The sequence below is a fragment of the Rhinoraja longicauda genome, unplaced genomic scaffold (genome assembly GCF_053455715.1).
Source record: "Rhinoraja longicauda isolate Sanriku21f unplaced genomic scaffold, sRhiLon1.1 Scf002050, whole genome shotgun sequence".
NCBI lineage: Eukaryota > Metazoa > Chordata > Chondrichthyes > Rajiformes > Arhynchobatidae > Rhinoraja > Rhinoraja longicauda.
In genome coordinates this window covers 1-14,469 of record NW_027603264.1, presented here as the reverse complement: position 1 = coordinate 14,469, position 14,469 = coordinate 1, and the positions used below count along the sequence as shown (strand labels likewise).

At 44.3% G+C, this 14,469-nt stretch overlaps 1 long non-coding RNA gene across 1 annotated transcript; it reads right to left on the bottom strand.

The window, feature by feature from the left end:
- Nucleotides 1–1,404: 1,404 nt before the first annotated feature.
- Nucleotides 1,405–14,409, bottom strand: LOC144591810 (uncharacterized). The gene is made up of 4 exons (XR_013547023.1): nt 14,272–14,409; nt 12,906–12,986; nt 5,286–5,381; nt 1,405–1,498 (listed from the first exon to the last, which is right to left on the bottom strand). It is a non-coding gene; the product is annotated as an uncharacterized LOC144591810 (long non-coding RNA).
- Nucleotides 14,410–14,469: the final 60 nt, after the last annotated feature.

Below are 14,469 nucleotides of genomic sequence, written 5' to 3'. Positions count from 1 at the left end.
TTTTCCAAGTAGTCAAATCCTGAAAGGGTAGGATAGGGCTGAAGCCCAGTGTTTAGACGTTGGAATGTTTTTTTTTAATCATTCTAATAGAATGATTTTCCAACTCCAGTGGTAATTAAACTTTTTTTTCACTCCTAGTTTTCTTTACATATTTTTAGGATGTTCAAAAAGTTGAATAAAATAAACACATAAGAAATGAGTTGATTTATGTTTTTTGCTCGTGTGACGAAATAAATTATATATAAAACTATACACAATAGACAATAGACAATAGACAATAGGTGCAGGAGGAGGCCATTCAGCCCTTCGAGCTAGTACCGCCATTCAATGTGATCATGGCTGATCATTCTCAATCAGTACCCCGTTCCTGCCTTCTCCCCATACCCCCTGACTCCGCTATCCTTAAGGGAGAATAAGACAAAAATTACCAAGAAAATTTAGTCGAGGGTGAATGAAATTTTGTGATAAAGACTCAAGGGTGAATGACACTGAAATAGTTTACGAAGCACTGACTTGGAGCATATCAGTAGGGAGCCCCAAGCTGAAACAGATCACATCAACTTCAGCATGGCATTATGGAGAGTCATGGAGTCGTACAGCACAAAGGACAGACCCTTCGGCCTAATGTGTCCATGCCGACCAAGATGCCCCTTCTACACCAGTCCCACCGGCCTGCCCATACTCCTCTAAGCCTTGTAGAAATGAGGAATTGCAGATGCTGGTTGGCAAAAGAAGACACAGAGTGCTGGAGTAACACAGCAGGTCAGGCAGGATCTCTGGAGAACATGATTTGTGAAGTTTCGGGTCGGGACGCTTCTTGAGACTTATCCCCTGAGATGCTGCCTGACCCACTGAGCCACTCCAGCACTCAGTGTCTGCCTCCTCCACGCCTTTGCTATTCACGTACCTGTCCAAATGTCTTTTAAATTTTGTCTTTTAAATCCCAAGAACATTGTTATATGAAGCTCACAACTGAATCTCTCGTAACACACGAAACATTCACAAACAGCATTGGAATGATCCACTGCATGGTTTAAATGCCAAGAAACAGGATGGACAATGTCCAGGTTATGATGTGGAAGTTGCTTATTGTTGGTTTTAAACATATTAAATTGCTTTTATAATAAGTACTGTCACATTAGATAAAAGTATAATAATGGAAAATTGGATCCCATTGGAATAAAGCTTTAAAAAATATATATACTACATACTCTAAAACCCTTCCTACGTAGGCAGCAAGGTACAAGGTACCCGTGGATGTGAGTATTGCTCACATGCCTTTGCAGAAGGCCAGAGAAGCTGCCTCCTTGCACAATGTGAAAAATAATATCCAAACATTCAAATCAATGAATTAAGGCGAAAATGAATGAATGGCTTACATAAATGATGTTTCTACTCGAGTCCCTGTTATCTGTCCACACGGACATGTCCACAACTACTCTCTTACTGTAGTTTGCATTCAGCAGTCGCAGGATGATTTCCAAACTCCAACCAGGCTCTGAACAAACAGGAAAATAAGAGCAAGTATTTTAACGCGGATGACTTTTAACACAGTACACAGATCAAAAGTGGGGAGGGGCGGGGCTTTGAAAATAACTTGGCATAATGGTCATGTCAGCAGAGCCAATATAAAGTTCATACCTTCCTAAACAATGTTCCTTTCAATAGCAAAGATTTCACAGGACACGAGGCAGTTAGACAATAAACATAGAATCACAAATGTTCACGGCACAGACGACAGCCAATGCCCATTGTGTTCAGGCTATTCGGAAACACTAATCTGGCCCAATTCCATTTTCCAGCCTTCAGTCCTCATAGGTAATGGCATCTCAGACATTCATCCAAGCATTTTTAAACACAATTAGCATCTCTGTCTCATCCACCCTTACAGGCAAGACCCCAACTGCATGTCATGAAAAATATAATCCTTCCATTTGGCCCCTCATCACTTGTTGCACCTTAATTCCATCTCCTCTGAGCTTTCTCTACTCTCTCACTCGGTACCATTGCCACCGAACCTCAGTCTTTATGATGAGAAGAGTCTATTTCCTCATCGGGCTTGCTAAATACTAGCAAAAAATGACCTCCTGGTTGCATTTAAGAATTCAGTTTCCTTTAATCCGAAGCACTGATTCCACCCCAGTTAATAATCAGGAAGTTGAAATTCTATTATTACTAATTCATCGCTCATAGGAGCAGAATTAGGCTATTTGGTTCATTAAGTTTATTCTTCCATGGCTGATCTACCTTTCCCTTGCAATCCCATTCTTCTGCCTAATCTATTCATCTGCTTATATATTTGTTCTTCTACCTCCCTCAGACTGGGGCCCATGCTAGTCCAGTAGCCTCATGGTCCCTTATTTCTTCTTCTATTCAATCCATGTAGTCTTGATGATCCTTCACATTCGTCATTGCTGAAGGAATATTTCAAGAGTACGACCAAACCAAATCCAACTGCTAGCTGTGCAAAAAGATATTGCAACAGATCTCTGGAGACTTGGTCAAATAGGTTAACTTTGTAGACCTTTAAGGAGCTGAGGGAAAATGTGTCATGTTTAGGGAGTGAACTCCAGAGGTCAGCAGGAGAGGTTGAGCAGGATAGGGCTATTCTTTGGAACACACGAGATGAGGGGTGATCTTATAAAGATGTACAAAATCATGAGAGGAATAGATCGGCTAGACGCACAGTGTCTCTTGCCCGGAGTAGGGGAATCGAGAACTAGAGGACATTGGTTTAAGGTGAGGTGGGAAAGATTTATTAGGAACCTGAGTGGTGACTTTTTTTACAAAGAGGGAGGTGGATATATGGAATGAGCTGCTGGATGAGGTAGTTGAGGCAGGTACTATCACAATGTTTACAAAAAAACATTTGGATAGATACATTTGTGTAGGAAAAAAACTGCAGATGCTGGTTTAAATCAAAGATAGACACAAAATGCTGGAGTAACTCATCGGGGAAAAACTTTTTCAGTCAGAGAGTTGTGAACCTGTGGAATACTCTGCCTCATAAGGCAGTGGAGGCCAATTCTCTAAATGCATTCAAGAGAGAGCTAGATAGAGCTCTTAAGGATAGCGGAGTCATGGGGTATGGGGAGAAGGCAGGAACGGGGTACTGATTGAGAATAATCAGCCATGATCACATTGAATGGCGGTGCTGGCTCGAAGGGCCGAATGGCCTACTCCTGCACCTATTGTCTATTGTTTATTGTTTATTGGGTTAGGCAGCATCTCAGGAGAGAAGGAATGGGTGACGTTTGGGTCGAGACCCTTCTTCAGAGTCTGAAGAAGGGTCTCAACCTGGAACGTCACCCATTCCTTCTCTCCTGATATGCTGCCTGGCCCGCTGAGTTACTCCAGCATCTTGTGTCTACCTTGGATAGATACATGGATAGGACAGGTTTAGAAGGACATTGGCCAAACACAGGCAGATGGGACTAGTGTAGATGCAACATGTTGGTCGGCATGGGTAAGTTGGGTGGAAGGGCCTGTTTCCACACTGTATGACTCTATTCTATTCTACATGTAGCACTAGACTCCACAACCAAGAAAACATTCTTACAATATCTATTCAGTCAAGCCATTTGGATCACTTCTCATTCTGAGTGCCCAAGTCACTCAAAGGAGTTGGTGAACAAAAATAAAAATGCCATGTTGAGATTGTTTTCTCAGACCACATTTGGTGTGCTGCGTGCAGTTCAGGTCTCCATATCCAAGATGTAACAAGTAAAATGGATAAGGGAGAGCCAGTGGATGTAGTGTATCTGGACTTTTAGAAAGCCTTTGATATGGTCCCACACAGGAGATTAGTGGGTGTCAGATTAGGAAAAGGGGAAGTGCAATGAGACCTGGGTGTCCTTGTTCATCAGTCACTGAAAGTAAGCATGCAGGTACAGCAGGGAGTGAAGAAAGCTAATGGCATGTTGGTCCTCATAACGAGAGGAGCAAAGAGGTCTTTCTGCAGTTGTACAGGGCCCTGGTGAGACCACATCTGGAGTATTGTGTGCAGTTTTGGTCTCCTAATTTGAGGAAGGACATTCTTGCTATTGAGGGAGTGCAGTGTAGGTTCACTAGGTTAATTCCCGGGATGGTAGGACTGTCCTATGATGAAAGAATGGAACGACTGAGTTTGTATTCACTGAAATTTGGATGAGAGGGGATCTTATAGAAAGATATAAAATTCTTAAAGATTGGACAAACTAGATGCAGGAAACATGTTCCCAATGTTGGGGGAGTCCAGAACCAAGGGCCACAGTTTAAGAATAAGGGGTAGGCCATTTAGAACTGAGATGAGGAAAAACTTTTTCACCCAGAGAGTTGTGAATTTGTGGAATTCTCTGCCTCAGAAGGCAGTGGAGGCCGATTCGCTGGATGCATTCAAAAGAGAGTTAGATAGAGCTCTTCGGGCTAGCGGAATCAAGGGATATGGGGAGAAGGCAGAAACGGGGTACTGATTGTGGATGATCAGCCATGATCACATTGAATAGCGGTGTTGGCTCGAAGGGCCGAATGGCCTCCTCCTGCACCTATTTTCTGTTTCTAAAGGATCAACTAATGTTGGCATCAGTGCAGCCGAGATTCACCAAGGTTCTTGGATGAAGTTGTTGTGATCGGAAGAGAAATTGAAGACGATTGGCCTACCCTTGCTACAGTTTAGAAGAGAATTGCAAGATCCTGGAAGGCATAAGTAACCACAAACATTTCTGGAAACACACAACCGATGAAAGGTCTTCAACCGGAAAGGTTTTCCCTTTGCCAGTTCTGCCTGAGCTTGTTCCCAATGTTCTCACCAGGATGTCTGGAATAATAAATCACCAGGAATTGTGCTGCAAGTTTAAGGTTTTCATACCACAATTGTCGCTTTTCTCTTCCAAGATATTCTAGTGTTGTACCACATAGAACTGTACAGCACAGGAACAGTCCACGATGTCTGTGCTGACTTAATGCAAAAACCAACTCTTATCTGCCTGTACATAATGCATATCCATCCACTCATTCCCTGCACATTCATGTGCTTATCCAAATGGCTCTTAAATGACACTTTTGCAACTGCCTTCACTGTAATCCCCAGCAGCGTGTTCCAGGCAGCCACCTCTGTGTAAAGTATGTGCTCCACACATCTCCTTTAAATATTACCCCTCATGTGAAAGCTGTGCCTCTGGTGCTGTAGACTATCGCTGGAATTGCTGATGATCAGAGTTACTGTTGTAAGTTACAGTACTGCAATAACACAAAATCACAAAGCATTGCAATTCCACGTCTCCCCAAATCAGGAGTAGTCTTCATACCCTCCACAACGTCCCAGTCGGGTGCAGCAACTGGCCATCCTCCAACAGCATCCAGCAGAGTTAACAGAGGTTCAGAGTCTCGCTCGGCAATTACAGCTGCAACATAAAAAGAGGAATCTACATCACAACAGAAAATGCTCAACAGTTGGGCGGCACGGCGGTAGAGTTGCTGCCTTACAGTGCCAGCCACCTGCTTCCATCCTGACCTCGGGTGCTGTCTGTACACAGTTTTGTATGGACGTATGGACATTCTCCCTGTGACCGCGTGGGTTTTCTTCAGGTGGTCTGGTTTCCTCCCACACTCCAAAGAGGTACAGGTTTGTACAATCATTGGCTTTGGTAAAAATTGTAAACTGTCCCTGGTGTGTAGGACAGTGCTAGTGTACAGGGTGACACTGGTCTAGTAAACTGTCCCTGGTGTGTAGGATAGTGCTAGTGTACAGGGTGATCACTGGTCGGCGCCGACTCAGTGAACGAAGGGCCTGTTTCTGCGCTGTATCGCTAAAGTCTAAAGTTGAGCATTATCTGTAAAAGGAGCATCCTGGACAATACAGCTTGCCCTCTCCATGACACACTGGTCAACCTGAGGAGCACCTTCAGCAACAGACTGGTTCCACTAAGATGCAGCACAGAATGCCACAGGAGATCCTTCTTCCCTGGGGCTATTAAACTTTACAACTCCCCCCCTTCTGTCATGGGGTGGACTGAGACTGACTCCGCTCCCCCCCCCCCAATTTTTGCACATCCCCGAGCCTTTCCACTCATCACTTTAATTTCATGTTTCATGTATTTTGTGTTTATATGACTGTTGGCAGATCAATTTCCCTCCTGGGATAAATAAAGTTCTATCGTATCATATTGTATGGTATCAGACTATATTTCAGCAATGTTAGAAATAAACAGGAGTGAAGATACAGAGAGGGGTGTTGCTGGCTGAAGGGAATAGAACACAAGGCAAGCTCTGTGATGCTGTGAGAGGGAGGAGAGATCAAAGCAGAAGACAGTGCAACGTCGGAACAGGATAGGAACATTTTTCGAGGATTCGCATCAATGATGGAAGAGCACTCAAACAATATATAATGAATAGAAAAAAACATTTATTAAAATAATAATAAAACTACAAATAAACAGTGAGTCTCATAGCTGCAAAAGCTCGTGGGAAAGCTTGTTTCAAACGCTTGTCAGGTGCAGCGGTAGAGTCATTGGCTTACAGCGCCAGAGACCTGGGTCGGCTTCGATCCTGACTGTGGTGCAATCTGCACAGAGTTCGTACATTCTCCAAGTGACCTTGTGGGTTTTCTCTAGGTGCTCCAGTTTCCTCCCACACTCTGAAGAAGTACAGATTTGTAGGTTAATTGGCTTTGGTAAAGATTGTAAATTGTTCTCAGTATGAGTCAGATAGTGCAAGTGTGTGGGATTCGCTGGTCAGGCGGACCAGGTGGGTTGAAGGGCCTATTTCTGTAATGTATCTCCAAACTAAACTAAACTAAACTCATTACAGCAGCTACATTCTAAAGTCTGGGGTCCTGGTACCATTCGGGACTCAAGGTCTGGAGTGAAGTGAGATCACCTGCAATTCCATCTATATACTAAAACACTTGTTTGTTTGTTTGTTTGTTTGTTCCTGAACTACAGCCAAAACGGTACATGGTAGCGCGACAATTGTAGGCCCACCTTACTCACCGTCGTCCCTTTGGTGCTAACGGAAGAGGTTTCATTGAAATTGGCGTTATATTTTTTAAGTTATTCACATTTTAAAGTTTAAATCTATCTCCTAGGGAGGGTGGGGAGGGGGAGAGGGAGGGAGGGAGGTGGGGGGTGAAGGGAGGGAGGGAGGGAGGGGGGAGGGAGGATAGGGGGTTGAGGGGGATGGAGTGGGGGGAGAGGAAGGGGAGGGGAACTGTGGAGGGGAGGGAAGGGGGAGGAGAGGGGGAGGGGGAGTGGTGGGGGGAGGAGGGAGGAGGGAGGAGGGAGGAGGGAGGAGGGAGGAGGGAGGAGGGAGGAGGGAGGAGGGAGGAGGGAGGAGGGAGGAGGGAGGAGGGAGGAGGGAGGAGGGAGGAGGGAGGAGGGAGGAGGGAGGAGGGAGGAGGGGGGATGGAAGGGGGAAGGGGGGCGGAGGAGAGGGGAGGAGAGGGGGAGGGAGGGGGAGAAGGGAGGGAGAGGGGAGGGAGAGGAGGGGAGGGGCAGAGGGGGGTGGGGGAGGGAGGAGAGGGGAGGGGGGAGTGTGGGAGGAGAGATGTAGCACCAACTCTCCTGAGGTTTGGGCCCAACGGGTCCACTTGGTCTAGTCTCAATCTATAAACAAGAGTTGACTATTCTTCTTCATGCTGAAAACAAAGGTCATTTGTTGCACCAGGCCATCTCAAATGACTCTGACAGAAAAAGGTTTATCTTATCTTCCAGGTAATTCTGCAGGTCAGAGGACTCATGACTTACTGCTTCTTCTAAGTGAGGCCAAGCATTTCCCAAAGCAACTCACTGTTTTTCTAAGCGAGTCTGCTGGCTTGATGTGGCCCTGTTAGCAGACAACTCAATTTTCGCTGAAAAGCCTTTTTAACCTTGACATTACAAAAGTGAAACAGAGCAGTAATTGGACAAGAAGCAAAATGTCAGATGGGAGGAAGTGTAAGTTGAAACAACACTCACTTCGTATGTGTGGACACCACAAATTCAAAACTAGAAATGCTGATTATTTTAAATTGTTGACCTCAATGTTAAGTTGCAAAACTGCAGCATGCTTTGCCAAAGAAGCTGTATCATGATCTTTAGGTGAACTTCACCACAACAATGTTGTTCCCCACAAAGGTTAGGCAGACAATGGAACTTGGGGGAACCACACCATATATTTTGCTTGGCCAGCTTACAACCCAGCAGTATTGATTTTTCTAACTTCAAGTAATCCTTGCATCTCTCTCTCTCCGTTCCACCCCCAGCCCAGCCATCGTATTAGTGTCACTGTCGTCCTGCTAAGTTTCACTGTTTGCATCACTCATTATCACTCATTATGGACCATTGTGGGCTCCACCTTTCCTTGATCTTCGTTGCTGGAATTGATTTGTCCTTTTGCATGTCTTTCATTCATTAGTTCTTTGTACCTTTCTCATATCACTCCTTTCCCTCTCCCAGGACTCTCAGTCTGAAGGGTCTCGACCCGAAACATCACCTATTCCTTTTCTCCAGAGATGCTGCCTGACCTGCTGAGTTACTCCAGCATTTTGTGTCTATCTTCCATTAAAAAATGACAGGTCTGTTAGCCAAAGGTGTGGACGTAGTTCAAGAGAGTGCCGACGTTCTCCGTATTTGGTCACCCCAATATACATGAGTAGTGTCTGAAGAAGGGTCTCGACCCGAAACATCACCTATTCCTTTTCCCCAGAGATGCTGCCTGACCCGCTGAGCTACTGCAGCATTTTGTGTCTATCTTCGTGACTATTGACGACAAGTTGACCTCTAGTATTTGGGGGTTGAGTTGCTGGAAGTTCTTGGTGGGAAAGAGGTATGATTTGCATGTATTGGTCCAACTGTCCTCATGGCTTGGCTGTTGCTATCTACATATCACACAGAGACTGGGTCTCAGCCAGGAACATTACCATAGCCTATTGGCAGCTTACTGCTGTCACAGACCTTTGTCTCCTGAACAACAGAGGCATTCAAAAACATGTCGGAAGGATTTAAATAGTTGTCAAATTTATTATTTCTTCAAATAATTTGGACTTATAAATACTTACCCACTGGAAATTAATGGAAAACATCGAGATTACATAATATATAGGGAAAGTAAACTTAACCCACTTAGCTTTTAGCTTTAGAGATACAGTGCAGAAACAGGCCTTTTGGCTCACCGAGTCCACACCGACCGGCGATCCCCACACACTAACACTATTCTACACACACTAGGGACAAATTACAATTTTACCTAATCAGATTAGCCGACAAGCCTGTGCGTCTTTGGAGTGTGGGAGGAAACCGGAGCGCCCGGAGAAAACCCACGCAGTCACGGGGAGAACGTACAAACTCTGCACAGATGGAACCTGGGTCTCTGGTACTGTAAGGCAGCTACTCTACTGCTGTGCCACAGTGCCGCACTTTTTTACTCTGGAAAAATGATCATCTGCCAAGTTGTGCTAAGTAGATCTGACATCCTGGCTTTGCGTCTGGGGACCTGGGCCACAGGAGCTCCAGCCCCTGGACAGCGTGGAGTCCAGTGGGACGTCAATTGCTTTGGCATCCATCCACAAGCTGACTTGTGCACTGCAGCTTAACCACTCAGAGGCAAACCAGCGTGTGCGGTTTGCCCAAAACGCTGCATCCACACAGCAGGAGCTCGACGATGCCCGTGTTTAATTGGATGCAAAACCTTTGGGATGATTGAGGGGGAATGGGAACAGTGCTGTACTCATGCAGTATTTGCAAGAGTTTTTTTAACGCAAAAGCTGTTGGTAATAACAAAAAGAATCAAAAATTAATAACTGTGGGGAGAGTGAGGTGGGGCTGGGACATTTGGAAGGTTGCATGGTGGGTTGTGGAGCAGTTATGATTTGGACCATTGCACAGCACAGGAACCAAACATGATGTCAAATTAACAAATCCCTTTGGCCTGCACGTGATCCATATTCCACTACTCTATCTGTATCCACGCACTTATCTAAAAGCCTCTATCGTATCTGCCTCCACCACCATTCCTGGCAGCATGTTCCAGGCACTTGTATAAAAATCTTGCCGTGCCCATTTCCTGTAAAGTTTCCACCTCTCACCTTAAAACTGTGGCCTCTAACCATATAACCATATAACCATATAACAACTACAGCATGGAAACAGGCCTGTCCGGCCCTACCAGTCCACGCCAACCATTCTCCCTGACCTAGTCTCATCTACCTGCACTCAGACCATAACCCTCCAATCCTCTCCTATCCATATACCTATCCAATTTACTCTTAAATAATAAAATCGAGCCAGCCTCCACCACTTCCACCGGAAGCCCATTCCATACAGCCACCACCCTCTGAGTAAAGAAGTTCCCCCTCATGTTACCCCTAAACCTTTGTCCCTCAATTCTGAAGCTATGTCCCCTTGTTGGAATCTTCCCCACTCTCAAAGGGAAAAGCCTACCCACGTCAACTCTGTCCGTCCCTCTCAAAATTTTAAAAACCTCTATCAAGTCCCCCCTCAACCTTCTACGCTCCAAAGAATAAAGACCCAACCTGTTCAACCTCTCTCTGTAGCCTAAGTGCTGAAACCCAGGCAACATTCTAGTAAATCTCCTCTGTACCCTCTCCATTTTGTCGACATCCTTCCTATAATTTGGCGACCAGAACTGCACACCATACTCCAGATTCGGCCTCACCAATGCCCTGTACAATTTTAACATTACATCCCAACTTCTATACTCGATGCTCTGATTTATAAAGGCAAGCATACTAAACGCCTTCTTCACCACCCTATCCACATGAGATTCCACCTTCAGGGAACAATGCACAGTTATTCCCAGATCCCTCTGTTCCACTGCATTCCTCAATTCCCTACCATTTACCCTGTACGTCCTATTTTGATTTGTCCTACCAAAATGCAGCACCTCACACTTATCAGCATTAAACTCCATCTGCCATCTTTCAGCCCACCCTTCCAAAAGGCCCAAGTCTCTCTGTAGACTTTGAAAATCTACCTCACTATCAACTACTCCACCTATCTTAGTATCATCTGCATATTTACTAATCCAATTTGCCACACCATCATCCAGATCATTAATGTATATGACAAACAACAGTTTTGTATTGGGAGTTAAGGTGCTGGAAGTTCTTGGTGGGGAATAGGCAAGTCTACCGGTACATTGACCAAAGATTCCAGAGGGCGAGAGTGTGATGTGGAATTTGAGAAGCACAAGGTTGATGGGGGGATGTGGAGCTGGGATGATAGGGTTTCTGAGATGAGATTATAAAATGAGTTTTGAATAAAGGCAGTGATTTAAAAGGCAATTCACTGTGTGAAGGAGAGGCATTAAAAGTCAGAAATAGAGTGTAGCCACATGCATGTTGGAGGAACACACCTCATATTTCGCTCGGGCAGCCTACAACCCAGTGGTATGAAAGTTGATTGCTCTAATTTCAAGTAACCCCTGTACACCTGCCTCCCCCATCCTAGTCATCCTACTAGTTCCACTCTTCACATCCCTGTATCCCATCGTCATCACCTCTTCCCCAGCCAACAATGGGCCATTGTGGGCTCCACCCTTCCTTGGTCATCTGTTGCCGGCCCTGCTTTGTTCAGGCCTTTTCTTACCTCCAGTTCTCTCCCCCATACTTTCAGTTCGAAGAAGGGTCCCGACCCAAAATGTCACCCATCCTTTTTCTCCGGAGATGCAGCCTGGCCCGCTGAGTTACTCCAACACTTTGAGTCTGCCTTCAGAAGTAGGTTTGTTCAATTACATTAACACTAAACTACTATGTTTATACCAAAAATGTGAAGGTTTGGCTCAAAGAGTAGATTGGTATTATTTGATGATCAGGACAGCAACCTTTCATAGCAATTGATCGTTAGGCTAGTGACACTTCCTGTGCATCCTCACCACCCATTCTACTTGTGCTCCAATTTTCAGGGACTTTGTACTTGTATCCAAAGGTTTCCCTCTTCAGCAACATTCCTGTGGGCCCTGCCATTCACTGTGCATGTCCTCACGTGGGTTAACTTAATCAATGGCATCACTTCCCATTTGTCCAAATTAAATGCATTCTTGCCCATTTTCCCACTTGATCTATATCCTATTGTAACCTTATCCAACCTTTAACACTGTCCACTATACTTCCAATAATGGGGTCATATGCATACTTACTAACCATGCCAACTGAACTCGCATCCAAATCATTAATATACATGACAAACCATGAGGCAGCAATCCCAATGGCCACCAATCTGAAAAACAATCCTCCACTCACACCCTCTACCTCTAAACACCAAGCTAATGTTGTATCCCAACTTGCCAGCTCAGCCTGGATTCCATGTGTTCTCACATTCTTAATAGCCTACAATGCGAGACCATGTCAGAGGCCTTGCTAAAGTCCCTACCCTGATCCCTCCCCTGAACTCACCAGCTTCCAAGTCATTCTTCATGGTAAATACAGATGAGCAGCATTCATTTACAACCTCGACCATTTCTTAGCGTTGCACACATAATCACCACACTGATCCTAAAGAGGACTTACTCTCTTCCTCGAAGCCCTTTCATTCTTAATATAGTTAGAGTACTCCGATCTCATAGTTCAACCTATAACCTTCTTAGTCAGAGGTGAAAATCCTCATCTGAGCCATGGCTAATATCCAAAAGAAATCGAGTGACTCCATATATAAGTATGTATATGGTCTGAAAAAGGGATTCAACCTGATATGTCACCTAGTCAACTATTTAGACATACAGGTTTGTAGGTTAATTGGCTTGGTATAAATGTAAATTGTCGGCACGGACTTGGTGGACCAAAGGTCCTGTTTCTGCGCTATATCGCTAAACTAAACTATTCCTTGCCTCCAGAGATGCTGCCTGACCCATTGAGTTACTCCAGCATTTTGTGTCTATACTCACCATGGGAATGGTTTATTGAAATAAAACATATGATAAGTAGTTGAACTTACTGTCATTAATACAGGATTTATACAGTTGTTTGGCTTTCTTAAAAGCATCACGGTCTCCATCATCCGGTCTCTCCAAGACACCTAGAATGTGAAAGAAGTAAAATTAGAGCCAAATTAAACACAACTGTTCAAACAAACAATCTATTCAGCTGCAAGAAAATGACCTTATGACACGGGCTCATATTCCAGCCCTACATCTGTGCATTTCACAAATTGCTTTTAACTGTAGTAATTGGTAATGAATTGCATTCTGCTGCAGTTAATATGATAGAATAAGTGAAAGCTCACAAGTTGAGATTCGCATAGTAAACCCTGTCTGTGCGATTGAAACATTTGTGTTAATTTGTGATGATTTTCATGCAGAATTACACGCTGCTGCTGCAGGCTCTGACGCCTGGGTTTGGCACTGGATCTCTGCTTGTGCTCATCAGAATGAGAAGATCTGAAGAAATGCATGGAAACTATTTACTGGATATATTTACACACAAGGAAACATACAGTGTAGTTCAATAAGGAACATCTTTGTGTAGTATTATGCATCGATATAAAATGGAAAAATTGGAGTGTAATTTGTCTATTATCCACTGGAATAAACTGACAGGTTTGGAGCAGCCTGTTGGCACACGAACCTGTAAACAGAGAGTAGGAGAAGGCAAGATTACAATGGGATGAGAATCTAATCCTGTCAGTTTGCCACTGGGTAGGGTCAGTTGAAAAAGCTGCACTCTTGGCCATTACTCCCCTTGCCAAGCATCGTCTAATATTTCAAGTTAGTAAGTGGGAGCGTGCAGCAGCAGAGTCAACACCTGTGTCCTTGTGACACAAGAGACTGCAGATGCTGAAGTCTGGTGCAAAAGCAGCTGGAAGAATTCAACAGGTCAGGCAGCATCTGTGGAAGGTCATGGACCGTTGAATTTTCTGGTCCAGATGAAGGGTATCGGCCTTTAATGTCAACTGTCTATTTCCCTCCACAGATGTTGCCTGACCCGCCGAGTTCTTCCAGCTGTTTGTTTTCTCACACCTGTATTCATGCCTGGTTTGAATATGGATTTTTAATTAGACCATAAGGTTCAAGAATAGGTTCTTCACTGCAACCATCAGGCTCTTGAACTCCACACAATACTAATCTCAACTATGAACTATGGACAATCTTTGGTTGTATTGAGGACTTTGGGCTTTTTTGCACTAATATTAGGATTATTAATTATTTTATACATTTTGGTTTGTTATTTATTATCTGTGTGTATTGCATTTACAGGCCTGTTGTGCTGCTGTAAGTTAGAATATTTCATTGTTATGTTGTTGGTACATATGACATTTAAACATTCTTGACTTAAATACAACCATGGTTGATTCCGTCCTTTACCTTTGAGGATGACTTCCAGCTCATCTCTCAGAATATCAAATATACTGTATCTGCCGCTGGTTTCAGGTATGATGTGCCTGTTCAGCCACCCCCCACAAGCATACTTGTAAAAATCGTTACATGGTGAAGCAGATGAATCCATATTCTGGATTAGCCTTGCAGCTTAAAAACAAAAATAAACTATTACACACTATACAT